This window comes from Channa argus, chromosome 9 (genome assembly GCF_033026475.1).
Source record: "Channa argus isolate prfri chromosome 9, Channa argus male v1.0, whole genome shotgun sequence".
Taxonomy (NCBI): Eukaryota; Metazoa; Chordata; class Actinopteri; order Anabantiformes; family Channidae; genus Channa; species Channa argus.
This window is the reverse complement of record NC_090205.1, coordinates 12409211-12422959: the sequence shown is the minus strand read 5'-3', so window position 1 is coordinate 12422959 and position 13749 is coordinate 12409211.

Genomic DNA, 13749 nt, shown 5'->3' with positions numbered 1-13749 from the left:
GCAACTTGGGGTTCAGTGTCTTGCCCAAGGACACTTCGACATGCAGGGATTGAACCAGTGACCCTGTGGTCCATGGTCAACTGCCTTACCAACTGAGCTACAGTGCTATGTGCTATGGATGTGTGTGCTATGTGCTATGGAGAACAACTTTCATTTGAATTGAAAATGTAACACAGCTCAACAATCTCAGTAGTTGTCAAATGTTGTTAAAGAAGGACCTTTATGGAAATATTTAGTGTTTTTCTTCTGTTTGCTGACCAGCTGACATGAAACTATACTAAAATATATCCTAAATGTTTTACATATGTTAATATCAATATTAAAACAAATGCATGTGCAGCTAACAAGGTAAAAGTAATTTTTCCTGTGTCACACATGATTTATTCAAGGAAAATGAAAAATCCGACTGAGTTTTTATTATGCTTAGTATAGAGCCACCATTTAAACTTGTTAAACATGGCCCCTGTGAAGCTGTGGTGTAAAATAACATTTTTACACTCTGATGCATTATGAGCCATTATCTAATGTTATATAGATGCAGGTTCAAAAATCTAAAGGGTAGTTGACACTCTTCTAAAAAACTCTGGAGGCAAAAATGTTGCAACATAAAGTGATGCCACAGTGCAACTAAGTACAATAAAACACCAAAACGTTCACAGCAGGGGTACATTTATCAACCGATATAATACCATTCAGATACCTGAAGGCAGCTGTTCATGCTTAAGTTGAGGTAAAATTCACAAACTGAATTTTATGGTGTTTTTTCATTTAGATTATCATCTCTGTTTGAGTCTTGTGGGGCAGTGGTGTTTAACCTAACATGCCTTTTTTTGGACTGTGGGAGGAAACCAGAGTACTCAGATGACCCCCACTCAAACTGGGGGAGAACATGCAAACTCCACACAGAAAGGCAAAAGCTGATAGGTGGATTCAACCCTTCTACCTTTGAGGCGGCACTGCTAACCACTCCACCACCATGCCTCCTGCTCTGCATACCACAGCTGTTTATCTTAAACTTCTAAATATCTGATGATATTTTTTCTTGTTCTAATTGATAGATGCAAAATGCTTTTTGCTTTTCTTTCTTTCAAGGCAACACAATTTACCTCTGGGATTAATAAAGTTAATTAATAAAAAAATAAAAAATTTGCCTCTCATTCACACACACACTTACAAACAATGACACAGCTACATACCATGCAAGGTGCAAGCCTGATGACTTGGAGCTACTTAGGGTTCAGTGTCTTGCCAAAAGACACTTTGACATATGGATGGGAGGTGTTGGGAATTAAACCACCGACCCCAAGATTGGTGGACTACCTCTGTATCTCCCCAGCCATAGCCCCTACAGGTGATGTCTTTTCATGCATCACTTCAGTGTGAATCTATTGGTCTGCTGCCAGTCTCTTTGTCTTGATCAATGACCTTGACTACACATCTACACAGGAATGTCCACTGATAGCTTATCAGCCTGGGTCAATACCTGACTACAGTCTGTTTTCTCAAATCCAAAACCCGGGCTTCAAGCTCACCTCTGTTATTACATCGATACTGATCATCCTGCTGGGGTGAGGCAATCACTGCTGCAGCTTTAAAAATACTGATTAGGCAAAGTGACACATTCAGTTACGGTGTATTCCATTAGTCGTGCACACAGGAATGGTCTTTCCCACCCTTTACATGTTTCCTCACGTGAGTTACAGGAGTACAAAGATTGCTGCTGATGTCTGACAGGAGCAGTCTTGGGACATAAAATCAGCCCTGGAGTTTGACCCCAGGCGCAACTTAACATAACCAGCCCACAAATATGTCCCTGCAGGGTATGGAACAGTACCACAGGCCAGCAGTACTGTCACAAACGTAGTATTATCAAAAATACCAATTATGAAAAATCTTTACACAATTGTGGTTTGGGCATGTATGAAAATCATGTCATTTGTTCTGCAGAATAATCTAATCTTGTATTTTACATTTGATTGGATGTAGATAATGACTACAACCTGTTTTTTTGTCTCTCATAGTTTGTAGCGTAAATGTCTTCTGTGAGCTGACTCTAGGGCTTAATCCTCAATCAGTCTGTCTCTTGAGTTAAATTATCAAGTTGCAATGAAGTTTATAAACTGGACAGTTAAAGCAACATCATGTAAAAATACATAACCATTTGTGGGCCCCATTGCATCTCCTTCATTCATTACAAAAAGATGCTTGCACTGCTGGAAGCTTGATAATAAAGTGCTGGAGGTATATTGGGGACATACTTGGCCAGGCCATATGTTTTAACTGTTGTTTTCTTTAAAAACTTTAATTTTTACACTCTGTTTCTACTACTGGCCTGTTGGAAAAATCCTCTGTGGCCAAGCTTCAAGAGACTGGGAGTAATACAAACTACTACTATAGTGACAGCTGTAAATGTCATCTCTTTCACACCATTTGCTTTGGACTTTTTTTTCATTATATTCAACCTTTTACTGTTATTACAAAGGTACAACAAAGTTTGCCTTTAAGGTGCAAACTCTTACTCTAGGATTAAGCTCAACTGTGTTCGAAAAAATTTTAGCAATTCTTTTGACTTTTTCCTCTTAAACTTAAACATTTTTTTACCTTTTTTTTCAATCCAGTTGAAAGTGAATTTATGCTAATCTTTCAGAGAGTTCAAATAAAATCAAACATAATTAATAAACATATATAATCCTACAGAATGCCATTTTGCCATTTTGCCTGTGTGTAAAAGTCACGTCTCAGATTTGTTTCTAGTAAAATGTGTAAATGTCCCCAGAGGAATTTTAATGTTAAGCATTTAAGAATGTTTAAACACGTGTGTTTATAATTTGGACATGAACTGGAAGAGAGCTCCTTCTTACTCATTTCCTCACTACATAAGGAGCAGTCCACATTTATGAGGCATGCAATAAAGCAAAGCACCATGTGCTGCAACAAGCACCTGCATTTCCCAAGTATTTCCCTCTTCCTGCCTTTCTTTATCTGGGTCAAAGGTAACAATTCTTCCCCTGAGACTAGAGTTTCCTCCTGTTATAAAGCTTTTCCCCAGCACTGAATATCCAACCTGAACGAGCTGACAAGTTACACATGTCAAGGGTAAAAATGAAGATTAAGTTTAAGGTTTTTTTTTATTGCATCTTGTCCACACATACTTTACACTTGTGCTGTCAGCACTGGTTTCAACCGTGTCAACAACCTAGAGTTATTTATACTAGCATGGGTCTGGTGTGTTACTTTCGCTTGGGTTGCGTGTTCACCCAAACCTAGCATCAAACCAATTAGCTTTTACATCTATTTCTCTATTTGAGAAGTTGAGCAGGTCTAATATATGTATATTTTTGTTTGTTTTTAATAATATTCTGTAAGTACTATTGGTAAATTGATTGCAATTTTTATTATATATATATACAATAAAAACACCTATGTAAATGTCAGCATAATGGTAATTTAACTTTACCTTTGTACAATTTAATGTATTCTTGGCCTTTAATAGACAAACAGAGCGATCCTTAAGTGAAATGCTGAAGTCTTTCTTTGGAAGCTTGGAAGGGAAGAGTCATAACTGGATGGGGTGATGAATAAAACAACACCTAAAAAGAAAACTATGATGCCAGCAGTGATGTCACGCAGATGACGCTCTGGCCTTGGATGCCGAGGTAAAAAAATGTAGCACTTTATTTTTAATACATTTGTCATGGTAGAGATTCAAATCAGAACAAATGTAGTTGCTTCCATATTGACGTATCTATTTAAATTAAAGCTGACACCGGTGCAGCTGTGCTTGCTGGCGCCAATTCAGCCTTGTTTCCAAAGCATCAGCTTTCATGTCTCTGATGGTTTTCACCCCCCTTTGTGCCCTCACACAGAGACGTATTGGGCTGTATTTTATTGAGGTGTACAGTATGTACTCTACCATTTGTGGTTTTGTATGATTCATTGTGTCACTGCAGAGAGGAAGTATGCTCTTTTGCTTGACACACATACACACACTGTTATACCATCTGTCATCGTGCTGCAGTGTATTTATTGTCTCCTATGTTTGCATGTGAATTGTTCTTTGTTCTTCCACCACATTGCTGATTTCTCTGCTTGACGTGAGTTTTTGGAGTCTCTGTGACTGCAGCATATGTTCATAGGTTACAGCATATTAGGTGGTACCCTGTGTTCACCCATCATCAAAATACAATGCAATCTCTAGGAGGACATCGTAGCCACAGTCACATACTCACTGAGGTCCCCTGCAAGGAGGAGTAAGGCAATCATCACGCTCAGCACTGATGCAGTCCTTCTCTACACACCGATGAGGAAGGGGGGTTGGGTGGGCGCAGCTTTATAGGTGACATCATTTTTTTTATGACGCCAACACAGCTATGGCTCACAGACTTACTGTGTAATTGACAGCTTCTTTTCTTCTTTTATCTGAGTCTGATTACGTGTTCTCTTTCAAATTTTATCTAAGGAGCTTGAACGTCATAAAATGCCAGCAATTACATTCCCAAAGCAATAACTTACATACATGTTACACCTTATGAAAATGTGGTGTATGTTCTGTTTTCTCTAAATTAATGTAATATTGATAACATTAGATAGTCTCTTTTAATTTTGGGGAAATAAAATCATTTTATCTCTTGCAAAACACAGAACAATAAAAAAATGATTATTTCATATTTAAACCACTGTCTGTGCCTACACAAAGAAACACATAACAATTCCTCTTTTGCTGCGCTGGCAGATACACAAATTAGTAATTAAAAAAATTCAAGATTAGTTAAAACATATCAGTCTTTACATTATGTTTGAAAATAGAAAAGGCTTTTAGCAGTTGAGTTGGGAAATAAGAAACAAAAAAGAAGTCCTTTAAATTTAGCATTAATTGAGACAAAACTGAAACATCTCAACAACAATTGGATAAACTAACATTAACGTTTTCCTGAAATCCAAAGTTTGACATTTGTAGTTTCATATCTGAGCATAAGTCATGTTTCAAAACATAATTTTACCTCCCATTACTTGCCCATCCATTATTTGAGTAGACTAAAAACATGGATATGCTTGTCATATTTGGAGAAAGGTATCGTATTGACATCTTTTTACAATATGTTTAGATATGGTTTGGATTTGTTAAACATGCAAACATATTTGCTTGTACAATGTGCCAGGACTGGAACAAAAGGTATTCTTACACAAAAATCATTTATTATTCACCAGACACTGTGTTTTTATTAGAATTGTTGTTCTATGTGTAAGATGGTTATAGTGACATATGTAACATATGTGGTTATGTAACATGAGTGAAATATCAACTCAAATAACAGAAGTGATGAACAGGCAGAACTCAGAGAGCATCAGCAAACAGCCATGACAACGAAAATCAGCATTATGCAGTGAACATTAAAGGTATCAGGCAGATCCTATGAGTGTGAACATGTTCATTAACAGCTAGACTAAATGGTAAACAACAAGCCACCGTACAGCTGCAATGTTGTGTTACACACGGTTTCATTTATTACAGTAATATCACTATGATTCCAGCATCATCTGCACCCTGGCCACTACTACATAAAATCTAAATTGTATTGTGTGTGTTTGTATTGTTATGATATGGCTATTGCTTTTCCATAGTGTCAACTATGTGGAAAGAAAAAATGCACGCTGGCTGCCTTAGATAGGTTAAGTCAAAACGTATTGAGATACAGATGCATTGGTTTGATATCTTTGTGGTTTTGGTTTTTTGTCGATGAGAAAAATCACCAGGCCCCCCACATCATTTTACAGCCCATTTGATCTAACGTTCTGTGACTGAAACTGGGGCCTGTAAACCTCATGTGACACTGAACATTTACAGAGCTGTCCATGCTGTAACCATGCAGAGCTACACACTTCATCCAGGGACTTCGACCTAGTTAGTAAATAGCTTTTGCTTTGGCTGTTGAGGACACACACAAACACACACACAAACACACGCACACACACACACACGCATGCACGCACACACATGCACGCACGCACGCACACACACACACACACACACACACACACGCGTGTGCGCACAAACACACACACACACACACAAATACACAAACACACAGATGCCTGCAAATGTCAAGAACTCTGACAGTAAACACAATGCACTATTGTATTGGCTCTCTCTTCATACATGAGTGTCTGGTTTGACATCAGTTAGAGGATCGGATGGCAACAGTAATAACAAGTAAAGTACATTTGATACTATAGTTGATCTGTTTCTCCTCTTGTATTTTTCCTACTTCAACCCTGTGCTATTCCAGCACATTTTGTTTTATTCTCTTTTTCTTCTTAGGTTTCCAAGGAATTAAGAGCGGAAAGTTAAAATCCCAACCACTGCACGTCACTCTTCACACTCCCTAATTAAAACAATAAATGCCATTTATGAGTCTGCAGCCCAGCATTTTCACACCCTTGGGCACATTTGCATTTGCTGCTGGACACAAGCAGGCTAAAGCAGCATAATCCTGTCTTAAACACGACATGACACCTGTTATAATCAGTCAGCTGTGTGCACTAAATGCCATGGAGGATTATAGCAGATGTCATGTCATGGATTATAGAAGCTTTATGTTTGTACGTGTATGAATGTTTCCTCCTCTGTGCTATGGGCAACCACTTTAATATAATTTCTGTGCCTCTGTGTTATGGGTGCACATTGTGGAGTATATCAGTGTGTCTGCAAAAGCAAACATACAGCTCCTTGCAGTATTTTTCTTTCCTTGTCCTGCAGCCTGTCTGGCTGATTCTCATAATACTGCAGGGGGGAGGGATGAACCACAGCTGCTGTCTGACGTAAATGCAGCACAACCGCTCTGTTTGTGTGGTCACAGCCCCTCTGACAGCTCTAACCAGTTAATAGGTTACCTCACACTCCCTTCCTCTCCCTTACAGCTCAGTACTGTAGTGTCGCTAAGCCTTGTGATGGATGTCACAGTCAAGCCTGAGCAGATGCCATTGAATGAAAAACAGTAACAGGAACAGTTAAGGCTCCTCAGCCTTAACCCAAACAATGGAAGTTGAATAATAAAACTGCTGGAGTAACTAAGTCAGTGATAGAATATAAGCCTGTGAAGATAAGCTGTCCATCCCATCAATCCCATCCACACTGTTGCATTCTGCAAAAAAGTGTAAGCATAAGGCAAACTCACTGCACCTGAATCAAAGTGCTCAGCATCGCCTATTGTTCCTTGCTGTAACATCAATTTCTAGTTATTATAGCTATTGTAGTTAGAAAATCAATAACCACAATGTAATGCTAATCAGAGTTCGAGGACTTTTAAACATCCTTGGTGATGCAAATGTGCTTTGATGATAAAATTAACCATAAAATAATATCTGATTTAACTGCTTTGTTGACGTGTTCCACTCCACCCTTTGTCCAGCTTTGAAACCAAATCTGTGCCCTTGTACTGAGGTCAGTGTTTATGCCACTTTATGATGCAAGTTGAGCATAAATGCAAACCACAGTCCCGCTGACTCATTTAAAGTCCTACACGCCCAGCAGCACAACTATCCCACATAATCTGTGACCATGAACACAGTAAATCTTTAACAAGAAGCATTAGACCTGCACTCTTCTGCAGAAAAGTGTAATGAGGTGTTTTTTCTTTATTAGGAAAAGTCATGACCCACAAAAAGAGCAATGATGAATTAGAGGATATCAAAAAGGATATCGTCTTCACTGATAAAACAGTTTACATATTGTTTTCCACAATAACTATGTGTGTGGATGTTGCCTTGTGTTTACTGATCATTATTGTCATTAGCATACGTGTCTTTTTACAGTAACTCAAGGTGCTGCACATTTGCAGAGTAGCCACACTTTTTCTACTGCTCATTTGCAGATTGAGGGATTGAGCTGGTTGAGGAAATTGACGTGCATAGGCAGAGACACTCCACTAGAAGTGATTAGCGTGCAGTGATCTTGATGGCAGGCTCAGTTCGGTTAAGGGGATTTTAAACGTGCCCCTGAGACTTTGACGCAGGCTGCTGACATCATTGCCCATGCCTGCTTTTGACCAAGCCGTGTGCTCACCACTCACTGCCATAGAGGAGAAGGATGGTGGAAGAGAGGAGAAAAAAGGAGGGATGCAGTGAAGGTGATATTAATATTTTAAAGAAGATGGGAGATTGAAATAATACTGTACAAGAAAAATAATAAACAGATGTGGCCTAACTAAAATTGACAAAGGAACATATTATAGATAAGGAGAAATCCATACTGTGACTAATTTAAAGTATACCTCGTGGTATGTGGCAATCTGCATCCCACCTACCTCTTGAAACCAGGATTTTTGTAGTGTCACCCCTGCAGGAAAATGGTTCTACATTCTTCTTCTTTTCACAACTCCAGAGCATCATTAAGGCAGCAAAAATGTCACCATGCACCTGACGATAATTACATACAGAGATAATGATATTGAGCTATAGTGTGGGAGGATATCATGAAAGAGAGAAGGAAACTTTCCTAGACAGCTGAATAGCCTGCACATTATCAGGCTGTCATTGGATAAGCTATGGGTGAAGGTGTGACTAAAAGAGAATGCAAGAAAAGATTCACAAAAGAAACAAGCACCTTTGTTTTTAATATAGAGTAATAAAAAGAAATATGTGGTGACTTGAAGTCTGGCAGCGCTCTAATATCTGCGGCTAGAAATGCCACAGAGTCTAACTGGATCATGCAGTTTAAGCTGGATGAGCAGATGTGGCTGCACAGCGTGGCAGGTGACTCCTTTTGGCTGCTTCACTGTCTTGGATATTTGTTTTCGTTCACTAAGTGGCTGACATTTGCTGGCTGCAGAGAAGGTAGTGGAAACAGATAAACTGAGAAAGAAAAAAGGGGTGTGTGTTGGGGGTGGGAGTGGGGGTTGGGGGGGGAAGCAATGGAAACAAGAGTGGTCTTTGTGTGGCATTTAATCTGAGGTTAATCATTAAAGCAGGCAGTGTGTGGTGTGGTGTTGAATGAAGAGAGCAGGTCAGGTTGGACAAGGAACAGAGGAGGAACGTTAAACTATCTGTTGTCTGCTATCATCTCACCACTCCCCTAGCAACAAAATCAAACACAATGCAAAACATTCTGTGGATCATAGAGACTAGACTGCTCTGATGTTTTCTGACAGCCTTTGTATCCGACAACGTCCTGCACAGTTACACCAATATATGTGGAAATTTGACAACATTTTGTATTTCAATAAGATGATAGTTTAAAAACTTACCTTCTCTCACCTTTAACCTGTGTCATAATTGAAAAAGAAGTAACAACAGTTAAAGTGCACATGACTCATGAGGACTGCAGAGAAAAAAAATCAATTTAAAAAGCTGTATCAGAGTCTAAATGATCCCACAGTCCTGCAGCTCCACAGGAGGCTGGAACACAGTTTTCTTTCTTTCGAAATTATTGTTCTGGCACATCAGAGTCACTGGGAAACAAACATTATGTTCTACATTTTCTGTGGTGTGTGTGTGTGTGTGCGTGCATGCACGTGTGTGTGTGTGTGTGTGTGTGTGTGTGTGTGCATTTGCACATTCTCTTGCAGTGATTGCACATGTGCTTTCATGCAGACAAGATGTGGCATTCCACCTCCCACCTGATTACTGCGACTGGGATATTTGAACTGTCACTCATGAGGGAAAATATCCCCAGAACAATATTAAAGCAAAAAATGTCACCATGTGCCTAATGTTAATTATACACAGAGAGTATCATAAGAGGATAATAATATTTGACTCATATTGTGGGAGGCATGGGTACGAGGTCATGAAAAGTGAAGGAAACTTTCTTAGAGAGCTGCATACACTGCATATTGGTCTGACGTCATATATGCTATGGCCTAAAAGAAAATACAGCGTCATTTTATGAAAACAATAAGCTGTTTTGTTACAATAATACTTGTGTAAAAAGATTGTGGTGATTATCTCTGTTTCTAAAAATGAAATAGGTATACCTTGACTGCAGAAAATCTGGATGAGCAGATGCTGTATGGCAAACTAAAAAAACAAGTATCAGAAACTGAATGAATGTGCGTATCTATGTGTGTGTGTTTGTGTGTTTTCACATTCTCATGCAGTTGCTGGATGGGTGTTTCTGTGCAGAGGATAAGAGAGAAGCTGAAGAACAAAGCTTTGTAAGGAGTCCAATACAATCGTGTTGAGCTGTCTTCTTACAGAGGAGAGTTTACCTAAATTCTGAGAGTCAAACTAAATGTGTGTGACACATACTATCTAAATATATCTGTATTTCTGAAAATTGCGCTTTTGTTTATATCTTAGCCATAAATAGGATGGGACCCTTAAGTCAGAGGAAGTGTTCCTGCTTAACTTCACAAACAGACTGCACTCCTAAAATCCATGAAGACTGACCTCGTGACCCTAGCTCCAGCTTTCCTTTTTTGGCTGTAGTACAGAAGAGGAACCCTTCCCTATCCTCTTGAGTCTGCAAGGTCCAGTGCTCACATGGCTAGAGCAGGCCAATGCACAGATGTCCTTTCTGCCTCTCAGACACCCTCCTTCCACCAGCTTATGTCTCTTAATCCACGCTTAGCTGTTCTTTTCCCTGGCAGACTTCTGCCAAACTCTCCATCACAGAATCAAAAGAACATTGCATTTCACTCAACCTGTTGCCAGTCTGCTCTTAACCAACACCTGCACTTGGTGACAATGGAGGTCCAGTGGTAAAATTAAGCAAAGAAAATGAGTAAAATGAGTTATAACGCAACAGTTTGACGTAAACAAGGGAGTGATAAGTCATTTTAGATTAGCACCAACAAGCCTAAAAAATCACACAAGGATAAGTCACTGATGATTCATCCCATTCCAAACCCTATCACCTAACTAATCAACACTGGTTGGTTGCCTCCTTCACCAATAATAAATACATTTTGCCCTGAATCCATATGTGTTTTTAGTTCTCTCTAAACTCACTGCCTCTCCCTCCTTTGGTGATTTAAAGACTCTTATCTGGCCTTAGGGGCCAGCTGAGAGACCATATGGACAGTGAGCAACAAGATAAAGGGCACAAGATGTAGCAACAGCTGGGGGGGATAAAACTCACAACTTTCTTTCCATCTGGACTCTTTCGGTGTCACTTGCAATTCAAGTATTTGTCTCCTTACACACAGCACATTGTGATAGGCTATACATTTTTTAACCAGCTTAAGAGATGCAGGGCCCAGACTGTTACTAAATTACAATATCACCATGACGAAAAATGACATTTTGATACAATTAGAAAACGTTGGTTATTACTGTATTGTTAAAAGTATCAATAAAACTTTATTAAATTATACATTTAAACCACTTGCAGTACCTGTATTGTCAGCCTCGGTTTTTGTATTTAAAACTAACCAGCAAATGTCAGCTTGCTCACATACTAAACTAAGAGAGTGACCATTAGGTATCATCAGAATGTTAGCTCATAGTTTTATTTATTTTTCCCCAGTAAGCTTCAAGCCCCCTGTGTCACTCCACATCCTGCTCTCTGGGGAGAGCTTTAATAGCTTTATTTGCTTTATACGTGATTTTAATCAGGTCCCATCTTTCTGCTGATTTTCCACTCGCCCATATATTAAATGTATTTCATCATGAGCAGCTCAATTCAGTAAATCCCTCGTTAGTTCAGACTATGTGTGTGTTTCTTTGTGACGTTTTGTGTGCATGTGTCTGTACTACACATCCAGTAAAAGCAGTGTGTTTGTGTGTGTGTGTGTTTGGTGTGTGTGTAAATGAGAAAGAGAAAGACAAATAAAGTGACCCAGACCTTTTTTTTTAAATATTAAATTTCATTCACTCTGCATGTTTTTGGAGTAGCCGAATAAGAGCATTACATTACTAAATCGCTATGAGGGCTGCATCATGCTGCCTCACTCAGAGCTGACCTCTTTCTAATATCTTTCTCGCTGCTCTCTCTTTCTCTGTACCCTCTCATCCCATCTTAGTGTATTGCTTCCTGTAATTTTTCTTTTGAATGTTGTCCCTCATTGAGTCTGTCTATCAGTGTGTTCCTTGTACTTTGTCAAACTTGCACCATTCTGGGTACCCCACATCCCCTACTCCTGCCACCCTCAGCCCAGGATAATAAGCTGATCCCTGGTATGACGCACATAGCTCCGTCTCCAGAGGGGTTTTGCGCACACAAGCATTCATAAAGGCTCTGTGCAGATTCATGCAGAGGCCAGGTATTTACATCTTGAGATAACTGACACCACAGGATTACTGTATCAGCAGCTCGGCTGATAGTACAATACGTTCTGCATTCTTTAGCAGAAAAGGCTTTTGTTACTGTTGTGAATGGTGATCATTAAATCAGATTAAACATAAGACGGGGGGTTTCACATGAAAATCACTTTACACTTCCTTGTGTCTTAAGTTTATGTGTTGCTTTTAAGTCTACAAGCAAAAAAATACATAAACCCAACTACAAAGAAACAATCTGGAAAACCATTATTATAATAAGTGACCATTATTGTAAACATATCACTAAAAATAGTACAGCTATTTTGGGTTATTTTAAGTGTGGGACTACTGCTAACAGTATTATTCCCACTTGGGAATATTATTTGAATTCTTGCAAATTCTTTCTTGTCTTCAAGAACAAACTTGCAGGCAGAAAATGTTGGCTGCCATGTCAAGAATTATAATAAATTATCGTGAAATCAATGGCTACATATTAGCCTCTGTAAATGTGCACCTCAGCAGCAGGGAGCTTTCAGAAAATAGTCAATGACCCATAGTGGTCATCAGAACAGAGTGGGCTTAGGATGAAGGAAACAAACTGATTTATATAGAGCCGAAAAAGTGCTGCTCCAAGTGTCATTATTAGAAAAATAATCAGTTGTTGGACTTGTAAATCATACAATTATAATTCCAACATTTTAGTAAAGCTCAAAATTTAAAAAAAACACAAACTTGAAATTATCTACAAAATGGCTTTTATGGCCATTAGTTTAACCTGTTGGCTACTGTTGTGTGCATAGAATAGATTTCTGTTTGCTATTATTGTCTCCAAGAGGCTAGTAAAGCTAGCTGCAAGCCATGCTGTTGCCTGCCTGTTCAGCCGCTTTCAGTCTACAACTCAAAGCTAAACCAGAACCTGTGCCAACCTGCTGTTTACTTGGTAGCATTTCTATTGCATAATCCTATTTTTGCTCATGCAGATTAAGAACATAAAATGTGCTTTGTTAACAATATCATAATTGTCACTATTTGTTTATCAGATAACTTTGTCTTATTTGTTAATTTAATTTCATGTTAAAGAAAGTCTGAATCGGTCATTTGGATTTTCATGTTCTTCCTAGTGGCAATGTGTCTCTGCATTATGCAAGTTGTTCCACCGTTCTGGCACCTTTTTAGGCAAGAACCACAAAATTGTTGGTGTGGAAAAGCCTCCAGATGATTTATTTTCTATATTGTAAATCACACTCTCTCAGACACTGTGTATATTTCCACCACCTTGTAATACAAAGCCTATTTTCTACAAAAAAGGAGGAGTTTCCAAACACACTGACACACTGACATTGTAAAATTCTAAAATAATGACTTATCACTTAAACAGGAATGTAAAATATAAGGCTTAAAGTCTGTGGGAAACATGTCAGAATGTGTGAGTAAGAAATCTGGAAGGGCCCCATCACTGAAATTGTTTGTTTGTGGAGGGCTGGTGCTGGACCTCCTGGATGATAGCTTGACGCACAAGCTCACGAGGACAGCCCCCGCCTGCCAAAGTCA